This window comes from Crocuta crocuta, unplaced genomic scaffold (assembly GCF_008692635.1).
Source record: "Crocuta crocuta isolate KB4526 unplaced genomic scaffold, BGI_CrCroc_1.0 scaffold93, whole genome shotgun sequence".
NCBI lineage: Eukaryota > Metazoa > Chordata > Mammalia > Carnivora > Hyaenidae > Crocuta > Crocuta crocuta.
The window spans coordinates 3604271-3629200 of record NW_027529641.1 but is presented as its reverse complement, the minus strand read 5'-3'; positions in this window follow the sequence as shown (position 1 = coordinate 3629200).

The following is a 24930-nucleotide window of genomic DNA, read 5'->3' as shown; positions in this document are numbered from 1 at the left end:
ACTTTGCATTTCCCGTCCCCCCCCCCCCCCCCCATCATTCTGGGTGCCACAGATGTCTTCAGAGACAGGAGCTTTTCCACTCTTTCAGCTGCATCGGGAGTTCAGGCCGATGGTGTCCACCACCACCACAGCCTTGTAAACACAATCAAGATGAGCGCTTGCGAGAGCAAGAGTGCGTTTTGATGGGGGCATTTTGCCCCACGTCTCTTCAATTCCTTAAAAATGACAACTTGCTGCTTTTACCCAGGCCGGGTGGGAACAGCTGATTATCTTTCTGTGCAAGGAGGGTAGGGGACCTAGGACTCCTCATTTGCCATTTCTTGACATTTAGAGCATATTTCTATGAATGTAAATGCATGTTTCTGCCGGATGGAAACATTCTTTTTTTGGTCTGTTTTGCTTTTATTGCAATGGAAGATATGAAAAGTCAAAAGACGGTAAAACTCAATTTATCTACCTGTCTCTTCCTAGTAGATGCAGATCCCTGGTTTCTTCCACCCCTCCCTTGCCCCCTCATAATTACCCCCAGAATCCCATCTTCGTTTAACACATCGTCAGCCACCTGGCATTTGTGAAGTGTAGCCTTGCCTGCAGAGAACTGGCACATTCAGAAGGTTTTCTTCCCCCCTCAGATATTGAAGAGCTGCAGAAGCCACGTGATATATACTAACTTCTCCCAACCTCCCTCTAAAACATAATGAGCTCAGGAGGAGTGACTTCAGCACGTTTTCAATACATAGTTTAAACGCAGTATAGATGTCTACATCTTGAGCACAGTGTTTCATTGCTTCCTTTTTATAGACTCAAAAACTTCCTTAAAACAGATTTCCCGAGAACAAAAGAGAACTAGCATTGGCACTTCTGCCGGTGCTTTCCTTGGCAAAGTTATTAGAGCAAAACGAAGTAAAATCCTGATTCCTTAAATGAAGGATCCATTCCCAAACCATCGCTTACAGGGGAATAAGCCAATCACGATTAGGATCAATCATAGATCATCATCCCTCACGTTCCAGACCCTGTGGCCTACAGAGGACGACAAGCAGGTATCTGGACCAGCGGGCTTCTATTAGGAAGGGGGAGGGGCAGAGCAGAGAGTACTTTTTGTTAGTTTGTTTGTTGTAGTTGTTTTAAAATTTATTTATTTTGAGAGGGATAGAGAGAGAGAGACTCTGGGAGGGGCAGAGAGAGAGGGAGAGAGAATCCTAAGCAGGCTTGGGCTGTCAGCACAGAGCTCCTTGCGGGGCTCAAACTCATTAACCATGAGATCATGACCTGAGCCAAAACCAAGAGTCAGATGCTTAACTGACTGAGCCACCCAGGCACTCCTGGTTGGTGTTTTTGTTTTTGTGTTTGTGTTTTTTTGTTTTTTTTTTTAATGATTATCATCATTATCTCTCAAGCAGGAAGTCTGGGCATATTGCTGCATTCCTCCTTCTTATTGAACCCACATTTATAATCAATCACCAAACCCCTCAGCTGTCTTTCCTAAACATCTCTTAGCCATCATCTCTTCTTTTCTGTTTCCCATTTTCTCAATTCAGGCTTGTATCTTTCCTCAGCTGGATGACTGGGCTAACCTCCCAACTTGTCTCATTTCCTCCTGCTCGCCCTGGGAGCGATCCTGCATGCTTGGCCAAAATCAGCCTTCCGAACTGCAAATCCACTCCTGCCCTTGCATCCCTCCATACTGGAGAGTCTCCCCCACCTTAGTTTCAGGACACAGCTCCCAGCATTCCCGTGTCTCCTCCAGACCTCTCTGGCTTCTTCTCCAGCCCCACTCACATGCACATGACCTTGCAGAAAGAGGAACTGTCTGCAGCTCCTTCACTCATCCTGACATTTTGCTCTGTGGACTTTAACACGTGCTTTTCCCCTTGCCAAGAATGCACTTTCTGTCTCTTTCATCGAGCAATTGCCTACTCAGTCTCAAATGCAAAGCAATATGAACAAAAATGACGAGGCTCTCAAGCACGAAACACAACCTCTAATATAATATTCCTTTCTTAGAGGCCCCACCTAGACTCCTGAGTGCAAGGAAGTGCTCTTTTCTATGCTTTTGTAGCAGTTTATACTAGGTCTTCACAAAATTGCTCATGGTTCTCAGATTATCGATTTGGTTGCTACTGGAAGTCCCCCGGTGCTGCTTTGGCTTTGAGTGCCCAGTGAGAAGAGGCACATAGTAGACACTCAGTAAATACTTTTGAATTAAATAGGGATTTGCACTAAACATCTGTGTTTAACAGGCTCTACTGATTGAAGTCACAGGAAGAATGCGAAACTAATGTAGTGATAAGGGGGTGTCACCTATGAAGAACTCTGGGTACCATGGAGCTTAAAGGTGTGGATTAACTGGTCTATGAAGGCCAATGTCAGTGAGCATGGAGAAAAGCAAGTCTTTTTCCTCCATCTTTCTAGATGGATCTTTCTAGATAGATCTTTCTTTCCTCCATCTTTTGTCTCTGCTTCCTTGTGCCTATCTGTTTTACTCTTTTCTACCTCCCCAGACCAGGTTTTCAACCTACTCTGGCTTAAATGTGCTCATGCATGTCCCAGCCACAGCTTTACTGAGCATTCAGTAAATGCAGGCACTTACTAGATAGATACTACTCATAGCATTGAGTCATCATGCTAAAATCCCAATTGGGAAAAACTGATTTCTCCTCCAGACTTTGAGTGGTGTTTGGTCTTGGCCCAAGAGGTGTTACAAGGATGGGGGTGGATCTATAGACCTCAAAACAGCGGATGGCCAATTCCCAACCCAATTTTCCAGTTTATTCAAGCAACTTCATAGGGTCCTAGACTAGAAAGTCACCTGATCTTTCTGCTTAACAATGTGCTTTTCTGAAGGCCACTTAGTAACTTTTTAAGAGTTAATCCATGAGATTCTTTCCCAATTGAAATATTTGGTGATGCTGTGCTTCCCCTGCACTATATGGAGCACACACTTGTGGAGGCAAGACTGATGGTTGGAAGGAAGAGAAGCCTATTAAACCAGATTCACTGTTAATGACTCAATGAGAATAGTGAGAATAAACCAGTTCTAAATAAATACGGGAGATTGATGCTGTTGTTCATTAGGAATAACGCTAAGGACTTAGTTGAGGAGGCCCATTGCTTAGATGTTGTGCGCTCACTTAAAAACAACTTCAACAAGTCTTTTCTGAAGCACAGTGTTATGGGTTGACTTGTGTCCTCCCTCAGAAAAAACATATAATGTAGTCCTCCTCCCGTTATCTCAGACTGAGACATTATTTGGAAATCGGATCATTGCAGATGTCATTTATTAAGATAAGGTCATATCATAGAAGGGTGGATTAATCCAGTGTGACTGAGACTTTTGTACAAGGGGGACATTTAGACACAGACATGCACACAGAGAGAAGGTCACGTAAAGATGAAGGCAGAGAGCAGGGCGATGCATCTACAAGCCGAGGAATGCCAAAGATGGCCAACAAACCCCCAGAAGTCAGGTGAGAATCATAGAACATGTTCTTCAAGGCCCTCTGAAAGGCCACCATGATTTTGGACTTTTGGCCTCCAGAACTGTGACAGAATACGTATGTTTCTTAGCTGCTCGGTTGTGGTACTTTGCTATGTCAGACCTAGGAAACTACTACACACAAAAAGATGACGTTAGAGTTCATAAGCTTGTATAATCTATGGGGATTCCTCAAAAACTTAAAAACAGAGCTACCTTACAACCCAGCAATTGCACTACTGGGTATTTATCCAAAGGATGCAGGTGTGTTGTTTCAAAGGGGCACATCTACCCCAATGTTTATAGCAGAACTATTGACAATAGCCAAATTATGGAAAGAGCCCAAATGTCCATTGACTGATGAATGAATAAAGGAGATATTAAATATATAATACCACATGTCCTTTATATATATATTATATATATATAATATATATATAATATATATAATATTACTCAGTGATCAAGAAGAATAAAATCTTTCCATTCACAACAACATGAATGGAACTAGGGTGTATTATTTTAAGTGAAATAAATCAGTCAGAGAAAGATAAATATGATTTCATATGATTTCACTCATATGTGGAATTTAAGAAACAGAATAGATGAACATAGGGGAAGGGAAGGAAAAATAAGATACAAACAGAGAGGGAGGCAAACCATTAGAGGTTTAAATATAGAGGACAAACCAGGGTTGCTGGAGAGGTATGGATTGGGGGAATGGGCTAAATGGGAGACGAGCATTAAGGAGAGCACTTGTTTGGATAAGCCCTGGGTGTCATAAGTAAGTGATAAGTCACTAAATTCTACACCTGAAACCAATACTACACTGTATGTTAACTAACTCGAATGTAAATAAATAAATTTTAAAAAGATAATCATGCAATCATACAAATAGGACAATAAATTTGAAGATGACCATTAACTCTTCCGGAAAAAGAGGTGTATATTTAAGATATGCATGCAGAGTGTTCCATTCACTAACCGAAGTCTAGAGTTTGAAAATTTGTTTCTTCTGTTAATGTTTCCTGGACTGTTTTGCTTCCTTCTTCCCCCTCCATTTTTAATTTTTTTTTTAAATTTTAACATTTATTTATGTTTGAGAGACCAAGAGGCAGAGTGTGAGCAGGGGAGGGTCAGAGAGAGAGGAAGACACAGAATCTGAAACAGGCTCCAGGATCTGAGCTGGCTGTCAGCACAGAGCCCAACACGGGGCTTGAACCCACGTACGGTGAGATCATGACCTGAGCCAAAGTCGGAGCTTAACCGACTGAGCCACCCAGGAGCCCCCTTCTCTCTCCTTTAATTTAACTCAACCTTAGGTCCCACAAGTTCCCACCACTCCAACAAGTCTCCCACATTGATACCAAGGCATGCCTTCCAACCTCAGATTCCTTATCTATAAATGAAACACACACTGGAAAACATGCCTTAGAGTTTATGTGAGGACCGAGTGAGAAGAAGCAGGTAGAATGTCTGTAGTCCAGGGTCTGGAACAGAGTAAGTGCGCAGTAGAATCTATTTTTTTTAAGTCAGAAATTATTTGTACCCCCTCAATTTGCAACTTGCTATCCATTGTCTGAAATGAGTTCCTTGTTTTCTGTGTTGGTTAAGCTCCATCTTTCCAAATAGATCATATTTCAAACAGATCTGTTTACCAAAGAGATCAGTTTGGGAAAGAAACGATCATGGGTTTGCATTCTGTGTTTCTTCCTCATTCTTCTCAAAGTCCAGTATAGTTACAAACACACAGTGCATAATAATTGCTCTACAAATACATGGCGAATGTGGAAACTGATGAAAAAGGTAGATTTCACACACACACACACACACACACACACACAAACACACACAAGTCTAACTATCCCAGGTGGTTTAAGAATAACTTTGGAAACTGACCCTATAACAATATTCTTAATTTCGAAGTTTCCAGGTGCACAGAAAAAACAAACAAACAAACAAACATGGGCTTTGGAGTCAGTCAGTTTCAAATCCTCTTTCTGCCACTAAATTGCTCTGAGGACTTGGAAGTGATTTAACCTTCCTGAACTTCAACAAGCTTGTCTGTAACATGTTGGCTCTGTCGTGAAGATGGAGAAGATGCATGTTAAGAACTTTGTAGAGAACCTGGCATTTAGTGGATGCTCAGTAACATAAGTGCTCTGTTCTCATTCTCTATGCAGGAACCCCAAGGAAATTAGGTAGGTAGATAGATAGATAGATAGATAGATAGATAGATAGATAGATAGATAAACACACTTTCACAAAATTGGCATGTGTGATTGTGGATGGGGGTGTATGATAAGCATGCTTGAAATTCATGGAGCAGGCTATGAGTAAGAGAAGATAAAGAACAGGCTGGAAATGTGGGCATGGGACAAAGTTGCTACTTCCCTTGCATCCTGTAGCACTGTTTAGTCAAGTTGACCTAAACCAAATACTGTCATGCATAGAAAAAGTAACTTTTTTTTTTTTTTTACGAATAGTTTATTGTCAAGTTGGTTTCCATATCACACCCGGTGCTCATCCCCAAAAAGTAACTTTTGAATAGAAGGAACTACTTCTCCTCTTTACCTCTGTCATGGTAGTGATCAGCCCAGAGTGAATGAAATAGTGGCTCAATGCAAGTTCTACACCTGCTTCCAAATATCTCATCCTATAAGCATCACCTTTGTTTGCTCTCTCTACATATCTGAGCTTCCCTTATTTTTTAAGTTTATTTATTTATTTTGAGAGAGAGAGACAGACAGACAGAGAGCAAGTGTGAGAGCAGGTAGGGGCAGAGAGTGAGGGAGACAGAGAATCCTGAACAGACCCCGCACGGTCAGCTTGGAGCCTGATGCAGTGCTCGAACCCATGAATGGTGAGATCATGACCTGAGCCAAAGTCAAGATTGAGTCACTTAACTGACTTAGCCAGGTGCTCCTGAGTTTTTCTTTAAAACGCATTTTTAATGTTTATTTATTTTTGAGAGAGAAAGAGTTGGGGGAGGGGCAGAGAGGCAGAGACATAGAATCCAAAGTAGCCTTCAGGCTCTGAGCTGTTAGCACAGAGCCTGACACGGGGCTCAAATTCACAAACTACAAGATCATGATCTGAGCCCAAGTTGGACACTTAACTTAGTGAGCCACCCAGGTGCCTCTGAGCTTTTCTTTATAATCAGGATAATGCATGTACACGATTAAAAAATAAAATTACGTAATAATTATCATGCAAAACAGTGAAGAAGGAATGAGAGGAAAGGGGAGGAAGGTAAAGGACAGGTTAGAGTGCACGTAGGTATAAAGGTACAAAATACGACTTCTCACTTCCTCATCAAAGGCTACTTAATGGAGCCATTTAGAGACTTCTTATTTTCCACTTTAAAGAGATCAATGGGTCTCAACCAAACCAAATATTTGGTTGCCTTTTTTCCTGGTAGCTCAATGCAAAATTGTGGCTGGTTATGAATTTCCAGGAAAAAAAAAATGGATTTTGATATTAAGTCTAGAAATAGGAAAGTTTTGAAAGGAATAAAAGACACTGTTATTGCAGAGAGCAAAAGTCTAAAGCTTAAAGGAGCAGAGAAACCGAAGGGGACAGTGAGAGAAGTCCGAGGTAGAAGATCTGAATCCCAGCTCAGAGTGGTGATCTCCTCCATCATCTGGTTGTACAAACGGAAGTCGAGCAACCGTGAAGAGAATGAGTAGGAGGAGATCTCTTACTGCAGGTCAGAGACTGTAACAGATTTCTAGGAGATGGAAAGCATGTGGCATATGCGGAGGGATGAAAGCTGCAGAGATATCCAAGATGGAGAGCTTGTAAAGAAAATTCCACAGCTGAGCAGGGAACCTGTCCTTTCAGCCAAACCTAGAGCACCGCTTACCTCAGGGTTGAGAGTCACCTTAGGTAAGGATTAGAGCTTGGTCTAAACAGAAATTAAAAGCTGACTACACAAGAAAAGGATGAAGGTGCTGCAATTCACAATTTGCAAGTAACCTGTACTCATGAGCTACAGGCCTTTTGACATTTGCCACTCAGGGGGTTTACCTGAAGAATTTAAATGAGCCACTTTGGGAGAATTTGGACTTCCTATGAGAGCTTTAATACTCCAGAGTAAACCCCAGTGCTTCCCTTTCTGGTCTTGGGAGCCCCCCGGGGGTAATGAATGACTGGTTCTCCACTCTCCAACCTGGACAAAGGGAAGTTTTTGACTGTCCCTGTGCATCAGACAACCAGCCAATCTTCCACCTGGGGAGCAAGTTGATAGAATAGAAAACTCACAGCCAGTTTTCTAAACCATCAGCCAAGTGCTTGAGTCACAAACATGGCATTCCCATCATTCTGGGATGTAAAGCGTCTCTGGGTTAGGACAGCTTTGTTCACATCTGTTTATCTCCAGTATCCAGCACAGGGCTAACCAAAGACAAAAACTTTCACCTATTCCTAGGAAGGCCATATGCTTCCCATAGGAAGTCCATTCTACCATCTAGTCTTTCTTTTGTCTTTTAAAAAATATCATTGTTGTCCATCCATTCATTCATTTTATAAAGTATTCATTACCAACTACTGCCAAGCTCCTTTCTGCAGACAGTGACCAGAACTTCCATTTTAATATCAATCTATTGTTAAAGAATTTGTTGGATGACTCACGACTTGAAATAAAATATGTCTTTATTTTCACCTCAAATTAAAGTTGTTTACATATAACAAGGAAGAACATGGGGATGATGATGGTAGCTATTATTCTTTTAGGCGGGCCAAGCATTTATTTCCTCCTTCTGGTTTTCAAGTTCTTGCATTTCATTTGAAGATTGTTCTTTGTGTTTAAGAGAGAAAGTATGGAAAAATAAAGTACAGTTTTGAATGAAGACATATTATCACAAAGGAATGATCGGAAAATAATGAGGGTTTTGACATCAAAGATGCCACGATCTTTGCAAAGACCATTAAAAAATAAACACAACAATGCCCAGATAAACCCTGGGTCCCTGCTCTTCTCACTTCCTACTTAATGATTTTAGAAAGTTTGCCATGTTTTCTTCCTACCTTACTACTTTAGGCCTCAAAGTCCATTGTTCTTCAAACGGTGAGAACAGATGGTCGGATATTTCTGATATTTCATCTTGCAACTTACCAATAAAATATAGAGGACAAAACAAATCAGAGGAACAACAAAACATGCTTGGTTGAATAGAAAGTTCTCACAGTCACTGAGATCCATTTCCAATAGTGATCTAAGCAATAAAGACACCGGCATCCTTTACTTTGCAAAGCCAGCACCTCAGAATTAAGGTTAAGGAACAGGGAAGGGGCAGGGAACAGACAGGTAATCCTGGGACCCCAAAGTGGTGGCACTTGCTGCTGGCAGTCTGCGTTTGGATGACAACATGGGAACTGTCTCCTGTGAGTGTTTGCAAACACAAATTTGCAAGCATGTGCATTTAGAACTGACCTCAGTTTACCTCTGATTGTATTCAAGCCAAATGGGAGATTGGTTTTAAAGCAAAGTGCACCTGGGGTGCCCGGGGGAGGGGGGCTCCATCGGTTAAGTGCCAGAGTCTTGATTTCGGCTCAGGTCATGATCTCATTGGTTTGTGCGTTTGAGCCCTGCGTTGGGCTCTGTGGTGACAGTGTGGAGCCTGCTTGGGATTCTCTCTCTCTCTCTCTCTCTCTCTATCTCGGTCTCTCCCCTGCTCACTCTTTCTCTCTCACTCAAAATATATTTAAAAATTAAAAAATAAAGTAAGGTGAACCCATAGTGGTATTGTTCCAAGTGCCTGAAAAGAAAAAATATACATCTTTTCTGGACTCATAAACATTGTTTTGCCTCTAAACAAGTTAAGGTTTAATTAGGATATAATAAATCACACATATTTTTTACATTCAAATTTGGTAAGTTTTGCCATATGCTTATACTTGTGAAGCCACCACTGTATGTCCTTGTAATTCTCTGTCCTGTCCCTCCCCACCCCTCTATGCCCTGGCCCCAGCCAACCAATAATCCGTTTTCTGTCACTATACATAAGTCTGCATTTTTTTTTCTTCTTGCATTTCATATAAATGGAGTAATACAGTACATATTGGGTTTTATTGTGTCTGTCTTCTTTCACTCTGTATAATTATTTTCAGATTCATCCACGTTGTTGTAACAGCAGTTCATTTCTTTTCAGATTAAGAAGTGAGGAACAGGGGCACCTGGGTGGCTCAGTCGGTTAAGCCTCTGACTTCGGCTCAGGTCATGATCTCTTGGTTCATGGGTTTGAGCCCTGTGTCAAGCTCTGTGCTGGCAGCTAGCTCAGAGTCTGGAGACTGTCTTTGGATTCTGTGTCTCCCTCTCTCTCTGACCCTCCCCTGCTCTTGCTCTCTCTCTCTCTCTCTCTCTCTCTCTGTCTCTCTCTCTCAGAAATAAATAAAGCATTAAAAAAAAAACAAAACAAGTGAAGAACGAAACTATACTTCCGAAGGACATGATCATTCATGTGTAAAATCCAATGAGTCCACTAGAATAGCAAAAAAGTTTAGGAAGATTGTAGAATGGACAGAAATCAAGTGTATTTTTATATCCTAGCAAGAAAAATCGGAAGTCAAAATGAAGAAAATACCACTTGCAATAGCATAAAAATAATAAAAATATAGGTATAAATCTGGCAAAAGATATGAAAAACCTAAATGAAAACTAAAAAAAATGGCTGAGATGAATTAATGAAGGCATAAATAAATGGAAAGGTATATTGTATGTTGAAAATTCAGTAGACTTAAGATATTAATATTCTACAAATTGATCTATAGATTCAGGACCGTCCCATCCCACATTTCAGAAGATTTTTGGAGAATTTGTCAAGATGATTCCAAAATTTGTATAAAAATTCAAAAGACTTAGAAGAGCCAAGAACAAAAGTGGAGAACTAATACTACCTGATTCCAAAATTTATCAAGTCACAGTAAACAACATTGTAGTATTGCTATAAAGATATGCATTTAAGTCAATGGAATAGAATAGGATACAGAAATAGTCCCCCAAATATATAGGCAACTATTTTTCCCAAGGTGCAAAGGCAATTTAGTGTAGAAAGAATACCTTTTAATAAACCATCCTAGAACGTTTGAATACCCATAAGCAAAAAATAAAATCTACTTCACACATAACACTATATAAAAAATTAACTCAATGGGATGCCTGGGTGGCTCAGTCGGTTAAGTGTCCGACTTTGGCTCAGGTCATGATCTCATGGTTCGTGGGTTTGAGCCCCACATTGGGCTGTGCTGACAGCCAGCTCAGAGCCTGGAGACTGTTTCAGATTCTGCATCTCCCTCTCTCTCTGGCCCTCCCCTGTGCTCGCTCACGCTCTCTCTCTCTCTCAGAAATTAAAAAAAAAAACATTAAAAAAAATTTTAATTTTAAAAAATTAACTCAAGATGGATCATAAACTTAAATGGTAACCCCAATACTATGAAATTCCCAGAATATAGAACAAATCTTTATGATCTTGAGTTAGGTGAAGATTTCTTAGCTATGAAATCAAAAGCATGATATTAAAAAATATATTGGTAAATTGAACTTCACCAAAATTCAAAGCTTCTGCTTTTCAAAAGTCTACCCATCCTTTGTCTTGGAGATGATATAGTGCAACTGGAATTCTCGTATGCTGCCAATGGGAATGTAAAATATTATAAATATTTTGAAAGTCACATTGAAACATTTTTAAAACGTAAAGAATCATATGTTTTACCATGTGATTCAACCAATCCTTTCTTGGTATAACCATAGCAATGAAAGCAATCAAGCCAAACACTTTTAAATAGATGCTCATACCATATTTGTATCCAAAACTCCATTAGGAATGCATGTATTAAAAATGGTGGTATACCCATACAATGGAATACTACCCAGCAGTAGAAATGAATGGGCTATGGATACGTGCAATGGCAGGGATGACTCTCACAATAATTTTTCTGAGTGAAAGAAGCTGGACAAAGAGTGCCTACTGTATTATTTAACTTATATAAAACTCTAGAAAAGACAAACCAATCCATAGTGACAGATTGCAGACCAGAGGTTGCCTGGATGAGCGAGGGGCAGAAGGGAACTCATGGCTAGTGAGTATGTTCCTTGTCTTGGCCACAGTGATCATGTCACATTTCACAGGTGATCATTTTATCGTTTCACAGGTGTAAATATGTAACCAAACTTATAAAATGACACACTTCCAATACATGCAGTTTGTCGTCTGTTAATTATGCCTCTCAATAAAGCTATGAAAACATCAAAAATAGTAATGATAACAATAGTGAAATAAACAAGAAACAAACATTGTGCTAAGATAGACAGGCACAAAAAAGTACACTGCCTGTGATTTCCTTTACATGGAGTTCTCCAGTAGATGAAACGAACCTAAGGTGATAGCGGTTAGAATAGTGCCTCCTTCTGGGGGTGGGAAGGATGATTGGGAAGGGGCAGGAGGGAAACGTCTCAGGGTAGAACGTTCTAAAACTTGATCTGAATTATGTATATAGGGGTGTGTGTGTGTGTGTGTGTGTGTGTGTGTGTGTGTGTGTATGGATCTTGGAGATGATAATTTTCAGTAGCATTAAGATACAAAACAACGGAATGGAACACAAAGAATTGGACTTCACAAATGATTATCTGTGAAACACTGATGCTTCCTGACACTCTCTCTCTTACCCTGGAGATTTTGAGGCAATTAGCATTTCAGAGGCTCTGAGGATTTTTGCAATATAGGAACTTGCTTAACTTTGTTTTAAATCAGCTTTTCTAAGACTTACTGGACCACCGAGACAATTTTTTCTTATTTAACACTTTTAAACATCTGATGGAACAAGTGTTCCAAAGGGATGTATTTTAAGAAACGCTAAACAAGCCAATTAAAAATATACTGTTTAGAATCTCTGGAGGTTTAGAGAGGTTAATTGTTTTTGTCAGAGCTCACACCGCCGGCAAAGGACAGAGAGGCAAGATTAGAAACATGGGGCTGTCTGACTCAAAGGCCAAATCTTAATCGTCCAATCCTCACCAACCTGCCCTGCGCCTCGGTTTTCTCATCTATAGAATGAGAAGGCTGAGCCCACATGAAGTGTGAGATAACAATCAGCACCCACTTTTTCCATTTGTGTTTTGGGAGCAGCTTCGTTAAACTTTCTGTACATCGGGTTCTGTAAAATGAGACTTATATACCATAACTGAAATGAATATCAAACAAAATAACTTCTATAAGACACCTAATGTTTCTCTTCTCATTTTTCAACCTAAGAAATAACCAGATAAAATAACAGATGTTTTAAGAATGGGTACAGCTCACATTTCTGTTGGTGTTCTGACCATTTCATGGGTGAAAGATTGGATTTCTGTCAATGAATACCAGACTTGGGTACGGGTACGTTCATGAACTGTCCTACTTCACCTGTGCAGCTTTAAAAAATAGGAACAATTGGGGCGCCTGGGTGGCTTAGTCGGTTAAGCGTCCGACTTTCGCTTAGGTCATGACCTCGTGGTTCGTGGGTTCAAGCCCCGCTCGGGCTCTATGCTGACTGCCAGCTCAGAGCCTGGAGCCTGTCAGAGTCTGTGACTCCCTCTCTCTCTGACCCTCCCCTGCTCACGCTGTCTCTCTCTCTCTCTCTCTCTCTCTCCTAGAAATAAATAAAACATTAAAAAAAATAAAATAAAATAGGAACAATTTTAGTTTCAATATTTGATGTACTTATTAATAAGGGGAAGAGACATCACTTATGATATATGTCATATTATGCCTGTGATTCATTGGTGGAAAATGTTATTTCATTTAATCTTTACAAAATTCCAAGAGGAAATTATCATCCCCATTTGTGCACTGGAAAAATAAAATTCCAGAGTATTTAATCAATGACTGGAAGAAGGTATTTAATCAATGACTGGAAGAAGGTATTTGGAGGTATTAAGAAGAGAAACCAGAGGTACCTGGGTGGCTCCATTGGTTAAGCATCTGACTATTGATTCAGCTCAGGTCATGATCTCATGGTTGGTGAGTTCGAGTCCTTTGTCTAGCTCTGAGCTGATAGTGTGGAGTCTGCTTGGGATTCCATCTCCCTCTCTCTCTGCCCCTTCCCAACTTGCTCTCCATCACTCTGCTCTTTCAGAAATAAACACTAAAAAAATACTTAAATTAAAAGGAGGAAAACCACAGTTTACAGCAGATCCTCTGCCTCTTTGGTCTCTCTGTTCGCCTCAAGTCACTACTGGTTCGAGGGCTTCATTGTCCTTTGAAAGATGTTCATGGTGGTGCACCTGGGTGGCTCAGTTGGTTAAATGTCTGATTTCGGCTCAGACATAACCTCATGGTATGGGAGTTTGAGCCCTTCATGGGGCTTTCTGCTGTCTGCATGGAGCCCACTTGGGGACCCTGTCCCCACTTCTCTCTACCCCTACTCTGCTTATGCGCTGTTTCTCTCCCTCAAAATTAAATAAACATTTTTTAAAAAGATGCTTATGGACAAGGATTTGTCAAGGCTTACTGTCTTACCTTCTATCTCATAGAGAAGAACAAAACTCATCTAGGGTGGCTCTGAAGGTTTGGAAAATAGTGTTTTTTTAATTACAATTGCCATTTATCAAGTTATTAGGCACTTTCCAAATTCCTCTTAGAGAAAAATAAGAATAAAAGCAGTCATTTCAATATGGAAATAAAGAAAATAGAATAAAACAACAAAAACAACAACAACCCATGCCCAATAAAATCCAAAAAGCTAGATGACCTTTTCCTCTAACATCATGGGAAATAACATTATTGTAACATGTCCCTCCCAATTAGCAAGAAATAAAGGTACGTTTATAACATTCTAATTCACAGTGTAAAACACGTTATGAGAAAGCAACATATGACATGCACATAATCTTAACTGCATGAGTAACCAGATGTTATCAATTGGAATACTTTGAAAGCATTGCTCTGCAAACACCGGCCTTTTTATACAAATTAGCCAATAATGTTTACTTGCCATGTATTCATAAACAAACTCATGCATTCGAGCATCTTCTATATTTCTTGTCCTGCAGTAGATTGACAGAGGCAGTGATGCTCGACTCACCCTCGTGTAACCTATTGATACTTTAAAGGGCAATAAAAAATGGAAAATGCTGCAGGATTATTAAATAAAGTAAATAATATTTTAAAAAGAACAAAGTAAACTAAAATAATGAAATGTCAATAAGTTCAAGGGGCCATGATGAAAATACTCTGTACCATTCAGTCCTTCTAGACCTGTCTCTTCTCCCCCAGAGTAATGTCCCCTGACTGTCTATTCGTGCTAAATTTGTGTGAATATTGTGTCATTTTTACCCACCTCTGATTTTCTTTAATATATTGTTTATATGATTTTCAATTTTCCTACTTTTTTGTTTCCATAGTTTTTTCTTCACATATATATAAAAATATATACTGTATAAATGATATAAATATATATAAATTATACAATTATATAATATAAATGTATATATTATATATAAATTATATAATTATAGTCATATAATTATATAATAAATACAATATAAAATATATAATACATATAGAACAAATAAATTATATAATATAAAATACATATATATTTAAGTTTATTTATTTAGAAAGAGAGAGCATGAGCAGGGGAGGGGCAAAGAGAGAGAGAGAGAGTATCCCAAGTAGGCTCCGCAGACTCCTGATGCAAGGCTTGAACTCACAAAAGGTGAGCTCATGACATGAGCTGAAATCAAGAGTTGGACACTTAACCAACTGAGTCACCTAGGCTCCCCGCCCCAGTTGTGTATATCGTTAAAAACAGTGGGCAGAAAATTCAGGCCTTGACCTAAGAATTCATTGACCTGAGCACTTCTTCCTTAAATATTTACTAAGAATCTACTAGATGCAGGCACAGAATTAGATGCTAGATTAAGGAGAGACCCCTTTAGTTGGGTAAATCTGAGTATTCTTGCCAAAGATCAGCCAGGCCCACCAATTCCCTTAAAGAGTACACCAGGTGAGGGGCACCTGGGTAGCTTAGTCAGTTCAGCATTTGACTTTGGCTCATGGTTCATGAGTTCGGGCCCCATGTCAGGCCCTGTGCTGGCAGCTCAGAGCCTGGAGCCTGCTATGGATTCTGTGTCTCTCTCTCCCTCTCGCCACTCTCCTGCTTGTGCCCTGTCCCCTTCTCTCAAAATATACAATAACCATTTAAAAAATTTTTAAAAAAGAATACACCAGGTGAATTGATGAAATGCCCCTATTTTTAAATATCACAACCGTATGGTATCTTGGGTCACACAACCATTTTATTTGGAATAGAGTGCATAACATTAATAGCTTGCATAATCTTGGAGTGATTAGTACGCTTGAATATATACTTATCTCATTTCATCCTATTCAAGTTCTAGCTTTCCACGGCATACTGCCTCAAAAGTGTTTCTTCCTTTCTTTTTCCTTCTCTTTCTTCTCTCCCTGCCTCCTTTTTATTTCTTTCATCCTTGTCTGGAACATACATGCTAAGTAAGCAGTTTACCATCTAGAATGGCAAACAAGAAATTATAACACTGATGTGGTTGAATGCTCTTATTTCAGAAATACAGAAACTTAAAATATGAAATAAAGATAGGAAGGAGGAAAAAGTCACTCGAATCAAAGCTGTATTCTTGAGATTTGGTAGGCTTATTTTTATACAAGTAGTGTAGACAATACTTGATTGGCTACCATATTTTTACATTCAATAGTCCATGGGTTCTGATAAGAAATAAAGTCTCCAGGAGAACAATGTTTTTCAATAACAGAAAGGAGGGGAGGATTATCTGACCTAAGATATCTAGCTTTCCAGGTAGAACAGACTGGTTGGCGGGCTGGGTTATCCTAAGCAACCTATTGATCCAAAGTTCCGATTTCTCAAGCCTCTTACAAAGAACAAGACCAGGACACGATAAAGTGCTAAAGCTGAAGGAAGACTTGCTGATGAGAAACAAATGATTCTGCCATTAACATTGATTGTTAATTGATTAAAAAGAGAGTAAGTGCAAACCTACACAATCAGTTCAGACAAGAGACACATTGACTGATGGTAGCAAAATGTCGGCTTTAATCTGGTTCTACAAGAAGACTCTCAGGAAGGGGTTCTCAGACCGGGGGACATGGATGCTTTAGTGTAAAGAGAGACTCGTGTAAGGAATCTAAACATGAGAAATGCCAAATAGCATTTTTATATAGACATAGAGCTGAGTGTTCTTCATTATGGAACTGTATTAATTATTAGATCCACATCAAGCTATTTAGGTAATTAGCAGTTTCTGAAAACTTCATGGCCATGAACAAAACCCTGAAACTGGAGAATCTGTTTTGACAATGCCCATAGAGAGCTGAAGACTGGAATCTTTGGCTTCTTCAGCTGAAGTGGGCTTGGCAATGGGTCAAGAGTAGGAAGGCAGAACCTGGCATTTGCTATATCATCTTGCTCTGAGTAAGGGGGAAGATACAAAGCAAACATTTGTGTCATGAGAAAAGTGTGCAAGTTAATGTTCTCTTTAGCTTTCAGGTGAGGAAAAGGACAGATATTCCTCCTGCCCTAGAACCCATGGCACTTAGTTGTGAAAGACCAAGTAAAAAAGGGATGCCACCAGTTTCTAGTAGAGCTTGTTTTTTTTAAGAGGGGGACATTTGGTGCGTCTGGGTGGCTCAGTCGGTTAAGCATCCGACTTTGGCTCAGGTCATGATCTCACAGTTTGTGGGTTCGAGCCCCACATCGGGCTCTGTGCTGACAGCTATCTCAGAGCCTGGAGCCTGCTTCAGATTCTGTGTCTCCCTCTCTCTCTGACCCTCCCCTGCTCATGTTGTCTCTCTCTCTCTCAGAAATAAATAAAACATTAAAAACTTTTAAAAATAAGAAAAGAGGGGGACATTTTTTAAATGGCCTTCAATAAAGAAGTGGTTACATTATGCTAAAGAGACAAAGTGAGGTGCATAGAAAGAATGAGATATTTCTGTTCTTACCAATACGGAAACGTGTTCAGTACAATTGCAAACAGAGAAGTACAACATAATTCCCCTTTATAAAAAGATACACAAGGGGACGTGGGTGGTTCAGTTGGTTAAGTGTCTCACTCTTGGTTTCAGCTCAGGTCATGATCTCACAGTTCTTAGGATGGAGCCCTGAGTCAGGCTCTGTGCTGACAGTGCAAAGCTTGCTTGGGATTCTCTCTCTTTCTCTACCCCTCCCACTTTCTCTCTCTCTCAATAAATAACTTTTTAAAAAGTACACATACACATATTCATCTATAAGTGTATAGAGATGTCTGTAAATACATAGGAAAAAGTCATGAGCACCAAATCTACCAGGTATAAGCAGAGGGTAGGGGTGGTTCTGGTGGATGGGGAATTGCACATTATGGTTTCTGTGCGCATGCATGTGTGTGTGTGTGTGTGTGTGTTTCCAGAAAGCAACCAGAGTCAGTCATCTTTCAGTTAATTGCATAACAGAATATTTTTAAATTGCGGTATTTTGATATAAAATCGTAAGTTGAAAATTAAGTGCCATGAACTCTAAACTCATTTATGATTTAAGGGAAGCTATTTCCTGGTAAAGAGTAACAATACTGTGAATGAACTCTAATGATTGTGCAGAATTTCTTTTGGCTACTGCTGTCTTGGTAAATCACATCTATGGTCTCTGTCAAGACATTCTCAAACATTTGCAATTTTATTTTTTTATTTTTTATTTTTTTACAAATAGTTTATTGTCAAATTAGTTTCCACATAACACTCAGTGCTCATCCCACAAGTGCCCTCCTCCATGTCCATCCCTCCTCCCCCCCACATCCATCAGTCCTCAGTTTTTGTCAGCATTCAAGAGTCTCTCATGGTTTGCCTCTCTCCCTTTCCCCCACCATTTCCGCCCTTCTTCTCCCCCTTGGTCCTCCGTCAAGTTCCTCCTAATCCTCCTATACGTGCAAACATATGATATTTGTCCTTCTCTGCCTGACTTATTTCGCTCAGCATAACACCCTCAAGGTCCATCCATGTTGCTACACATGGCCAGATTTCATTCTTTCTCATTGCCATGTAGTATTCCATGGTATAGATAAACCACATCTTCTTGATCCATTCATCTGTTGATGGACACTTAGGCTCTTGCAAACATTTGTTTGCAATTTTAAATCAAGTTGCACACATCAGTGTGAGATCAGCTTAGAAATGGAGTCTAAATTCATTCCTTTTTTTTTTAAGTTTATTTAATTATTTACACAGAGAAGACACGAGCAGGGGAGGTGCAGAGAGAGGGGGAGAGAGAGAATCCCAAACAGGCTCCACGCTGTCAGCACAGAGCCTGACATGGGACTCAGTCTCAGGAACCATGAGATCATGACCTGAAGCCAAAATCAAGCTTAACGACTAACCCACCCAGGTGGCCCCCGTTTCTTTTTAGATTGAAGGCAAAAAGTGTCCCAGAGAATGTGTGTGAAGCAGCTATCATTAAAATCATGATATTTTATCCTTGTTCTTTGTGCATCTCTGGATGGCATGCCCACAATGTAGGAGTCCTAATAGTATTTGAATAAAATCAATATGTGATATTGATTTGCTCCCTAATCCCCCCAAGCGGCCATCCATTTTCCAGCCATCATCACTCCAGTCTCTCCTGGGGTTTAACCGCTCAACTCCACCCCTAACTCTCACTCTCCCTGTCCTTTTCCTCCAGTCTCCAGCTAGCGCATCTGCCATCAAGCCTGATAGGACCAGTGTGAACTATCCCATGGCAGATTCTCGAAGCAGAGTGCAACTGGATATCAGCTGCGGTGGCTTTTTAAGGGTCAGCCGAGCAGAACTGGAAATAAGATGCCCAGAATGCCTTCTTGCTATCATTTGAGTTTGGATTGGCCACAGAGAAATTTCTCATGACAGGGAAGGTTAAGCAAAACCATAGTCCTCATGCTGGAAAGTTGGAGCGGGAATCTGGGCACGATCGTGGTTTGTGCGTGTGCTCTCACTGCCCTGATGGCTCACCTGTCCACTCCAACTCACACTGTACTTCTTCCTTCAGGTTCTTCAAGTCTTAGGTCAAGACCATGTTCCAATATGTGGCCAAAGCTGCCAGCTCCTTCTGTCGATCCCTCATGCTATCTAGGCTGCAGCCAGTGAGACTGGAACAGAATTGGTTTGTTTCTTGTGGGGACCCATTTGTTCTCATAGGTTCCAGTTTTTCCTCATTGATTTCAACTTGCTCTTGTGCTCCCCTACTTTATGTCCAGCATTGCTTCCCCACCACCAGCTCTGCTGACCTACGGTGAACTCCATGCTCACCACCAGGGCAGAATTCTGTAAGGTTCAATCCTCGCAATCATTTTCTTACTGTACATTGCTCCTCGTGGTTTGGATTCCCTTACTGAGCCCTCCAGGATACAATGGCAACAACATCTCTCCTGTATTTGGTAAGTCAGGAAGATCCAAGCACAAACACAGGAGCCCTTGGATTTGGTGCTGCCCCATTACTTATAGAAGGAAGTCTCACTGTGTTTATGAGCATTTGACCCAACCCATGGAACATCTCAGAGAATTCCTTGTTGTAAATAATTCAGAACACTTACAACTGAGCTTTGGACATGGAGCAAAATCTCCTGCCCCTCTTCCTCCTCCTTCTTCTTCTTTTTAAAGTTTATTTAATTATTTTGAGAGAGAGAGAGAAAGCACAAGGGAGGAGGGACAGAAAGAGAGAGAGAGAGGGAGAGGCTCAAGAAGAGCTCTCTGCTGTCAGCCTAGGGCTCGATCCCACAAACCACAACAAAAGCACGACTTGAGGTGAAATCAAGAGTTGGGCACTTCCCTGACTGAGCCACCCAGACTTCCCGCCCCCCCACCCCATGGGGGCAAAATCATTTGAAGCACCTTCTCATGAGAAAGAACAATGTTGCCTCCCGCCTCCCTTCTTGGATGGAAAAATATTTGAAACACGGAAGTGCATATAATATTCTGCTTGTGTGGCTGAAGTTCTAATGGTGTTTACCTGAAACGTTTCTATCATTCCCAAACTTTCAGGTTTCTGCCGATGATTGGCGACGAACACATTGCACTTTCCTGAACTGAAATCTAATGAATGCCACGAAGTGAAAATAAACTAGAGACACTTGAAAAAAGAAAAAGAAAACTCACTTCAAGAAATCTAAGCTCTTTTTTGCCCCCCCCCCACTTCACTTGCAGCCAACTGAGCTCCCCCACATTCTGATCATCTCTGAGTGCTGGGTCTGTGATGGCGACAACTGATTCATGTGCTCATTTGCATATCCCCCAGTGCCAGCAGCGGGATACAGAAAGGGGCCTCCTGCTCTGGCAGCCGACATAGCACTGGCAAATCAGGGGCTGTCAGAAACAGCTGTCCATTAGCGGAGTTTGTGGAAACAACCAGGAGCTGTTTGAAAATGCTAGGTGGTAGAATTTAATTGGAGTAGCAACTGTTCAAAATTAAGATTAAAAGGACCAGTCAGTCAATGTGAATTTCGTGACACCTTCAACATAACGGTTCAGGTTTGATTAATGCCGCCCCAAGTTTGTGTCTTTCTCTTCTTTGCCAATCCGGTCGATTTTTTTGGTGGGGGTAAGGGGCTGGGGGAGGGGGTGATGCAGGGAATACAGCGAGCTGTGAGAGCTCAAGGGTTCCCAAGGTCAGGTATCCTAGTCCCTATGCTGAGACCTCGTTATCTTAGGAATCATGGGCACAGTGAAGAAGACAGAGGGCAGCAGTCCTGGAGGAAGTGAGCTTGTAGATTTGGAGACAGGCGTGGCTTCTCTTTGTCCATATTGTGAGTGGCACTCAGCCACGAGCTGCCACACCCCAGACCCTAAGGTCCCTTCAGCAGATACAGGAATTTACAAAGCACCATTCGCTTCCAGGCCCCGAGATGGGGAGAACAAAGAGTCTGTCTCCGCTGTCCAATGACTCCTCTCCTGATTACGCCAAAAAGGAGGTCACATGTCAGTGATGTTGCAGTAGTGTTGATGGGGTGGGGTTTGGGAGGATGGGAATTACGAAGACTAGCAATGGTTTCCGAAAAGCATGTTTTTGTCTACTTATAATTTAGAACAGAATCCATATCTCCAAAGCCCGAGTTTTGAACTACTTTAAATTTATCATTGATCTCTTGGGAACTCATCGATATTCTCAATTCCACATTGACAATGTCACTGGCTCAACTGCAAATTCAAGCCAGTTGTTCAGTTTCCTTCTTGACTCCAGCTTTGAAATTGATTGGATATCGCACCCCTCCCTTACACATGTCCATTTTAGTACTTATTTATTTTTGAGAGGGACAGAGAGACCGAGCTCGAGCTGGGAAGGGACAGAGAGAGAGGGAGACGCAACATCTGAAGCAGGCTCCAGGCTCTGAGCTGTCAGCACAGAGCCCAACGTGGGGCCCGAACTCAAGAACCATGAGATCATGACTTGAGCCAAAGTCAGTCACTTGACCTACTGAGCCACCCAGGTGCCCCCACATGTCCATTTTAAAGTCAGTTTAAAAGCGAGCAACNTGAGAGATTCTTGAATGCTAAGAACAAACTGAGGACTGATGGGTGTGGGGGGAAGGGGGGGAGATGGGCATCGAAGAGGGCACTTGTTGGGATGAGCACTGGGTGTTATATGGAATCCAACTTGACAATAAACTATTTGTAAAAAAAAAAAAGTGAGCATATCAAATGCGATTGTTAATGAAAACAAAGTTACAGTATGGTTAAATAGGAATCGTTTTTTGGTAGACCCTAAAAAATTTTTTCAGAAAATTAAAAAGACACCAGAGCAGATCTAGCACAGAGGAAGGACAATAAGCATGAGGCGGCAACTCCGGATAGGTAGTGCGTGGTAGCCAGAAGAGGAAGTGACAGCTGGTGGCTTCGTAAACAGATTTCAGTTTAGTATTTTCTGAACATTTTAATATGCTTCTCCACTATATCTTTTGTTCCCAATTCAATAACAAAGCCATTTTCTATTTGTTGCCTCGAAATACCAGATCCGTTCGAAAACAGATAGAGGAGAGATAAAGGTGGCATCGAAACAAAACATAGTTACATATCTGGTGCCATGTTAAAATGATGGGGGTCAGATGGAGGGAGGGGGCTGAGGGAAGGGAAGTTTTCCAAAAAGAGAGAGCATGAGAATGTTTGCAAATGGCAAGGCGTTTACAGCGCCTTGTGCCTCCAAAGCTTTTTTTCCATAAATGATATTCTCTCTCCTCAAACAAAGCATGTCCCCCATCTTCTACTGACCTGATCAAGAGATCCGGCTGATGGTGGTAGCTTGAAGGAAAACAAAAGTAGCAAAGACTGAACCTGACAGTGGCATTGAAGGCGTTACTCCTATTAGCAGTCACACTGGCTTCAAGGCTGTGAGATGGTGGAGACACTTCTACTGAGACCCATGGTCCATGTGGCATGCAGTGACTGTCTCGAAGAAAAGCGACAATCTGTGTTGGTGGTAAAGGTCTATCCATAAATAGCTGTCTCGTGGCAGCTAGGTTTTAATTGTTGCCAGCCTTGGGTAGGGGAGAGATATGATGGAGTCCTCTGTGCTGCTCCCATTGTATGTGGGAGATATAACAAGGCAAGTGGAGCTGTTCTTTGAGTGGAAATGGTTCCCCTCTGGCTTGAGAGAGAGAGAGAAGCACTCAGAACCCAGCTTTTTTCCCTTTCCATTTTTAGTGAAATTAGGTTGCTCTCAACAGACAGTATGGCCGCGCAGATCCAAGCTCAGACCAGAGTCGACTGCTAATATTTCTGTCTCGTACAGAGCTGTTGAGTGAAGTGGTTGTGGGGAAATGTTAGTTTGCAGTAAAAGGAAAATTGAAATTGAGGACCGAGGAATTAAGCGTCACTCGGGAACTTAGCATGTCACTTCCCTGCCTTCTGCTGAGAGAATTGTGGCAAGAATTAATGTTTCAATAACACCCGGGTCTCAGTTGGTTCAATTCTAGTTTGAATAGGAAGGAACAGTGTAGAGTGCACCAGGAGATTGATAAAATGTATGAAGTAAACCTATTTATAAAAGACAGGTCCAATGTAGAATAAGTCTATTAATATGATGCCAGTCAAATCTCTGTCTTTTAACACCAAACTGCCTGGCACAAGTTCTGTTGCTTGGCTGCAGGGAAACGAGACTGACTCCAGCCTTCCGACTCGTGCCTGTAGCCGGTCTCTAAAAACCTACCTCCTGGTCTTCCTACATGCCCAGCTCCACCAACTTCCCAGCCTCCCTTGCAGGGAAGGGTGGTCACATGACCCGTCCTCACCAATGGCACCTGAGGAGAAGCAACAGCTTCAAGACTGGGCTTTTGAGAAGCCTATGCCCCACCATGTTCATTCTCTTTCTCTTTAGGGGATGGGAGAGCCACAGGCCCAAGGGGGTGGTAAAGCTACAGAGGGGGAGGATCCTCGGTCCCCAAACTATAGCTTGAGGCAAGCCACTATCGACTAGAAGCATCTAACATGGATGGTCACATGAGCGAAAATAGGCTTCTCTTGTGTTTGAGGCATTGGCAGTTTTCTCTTAGTTATTGCTTCCTGTCCAAAGTGAATTAGCAGACATGATCCCAAGCCTCATAACAAGCTTTTCCTTCAGGGTCTGTCACGAATTCCTCCAGCCCACCTATTATTCCCCATGCCCACCAGTCTACTTGGCCAGCTCATGGTTTTGATACAAGCTTCACAGGTGATAGCTTTCTTTATCTCTTTCTTTTTTAAAGTTTATTTATTTATGTTGAGAGAGAGTGCCTATGAATGGGGGAGGGGCAGAGAGAGAGGTGGGGGAGAGAGAAAGAACTCCGAGCTGTGAGTGCAGAACCTGGTGTGAGGCTTCATCTCACCAACTGTGAGATCATGACCTGAGTGGAAACCAAGAGTCAGACGCTTAACTGATGGAGCCACCCAGGTGACTCATAAGTGATAGGTTTCTTTCTTTTTTCTTATTTAACATGTATTTATTTTGAGAGAGAGAGAGAGAGAGAGACAGAGTATGAGCAAGGGAGGGGCAGAGAGAGAGGGAGACACAGAGTCTGAAGCAGGCTCCAGGCTCTGAGCTGTCCATACAGAGCCTGATATGGGGTTCGAACCCACGAACTGTGAGATCATGACCTGAGCCGAAGTTGGATGCTCAACCGACTGAACCACCAAGGCAGCCCTCCCCCTCCCTTTTTTTTTTTTTTTAAAAAAAGGTGATAGGTTTCTAATCAGCAGAGACATTAGCTTGGTCCAAGCAGTTGCCAATGTTTGGGGCTGTCCCAGCCACTGGCCTTACCTGGGGGAGGTTAACCTAAGGGCCACAAGGTAAGAGAATGAATCCCAGGGCGAGGTGCAGCAGGAAGGGTAGGAAACACCACTTCCGTTCTTGTGAACCTCCAGCAGCAATCGGGCTTTCTGAAGTCAGTTTTTCATTGCTCGAAAGTGTAAGAAAAGGAGTCAAGGAGGCAGTGCTTTTCTACCTTTGCAGGT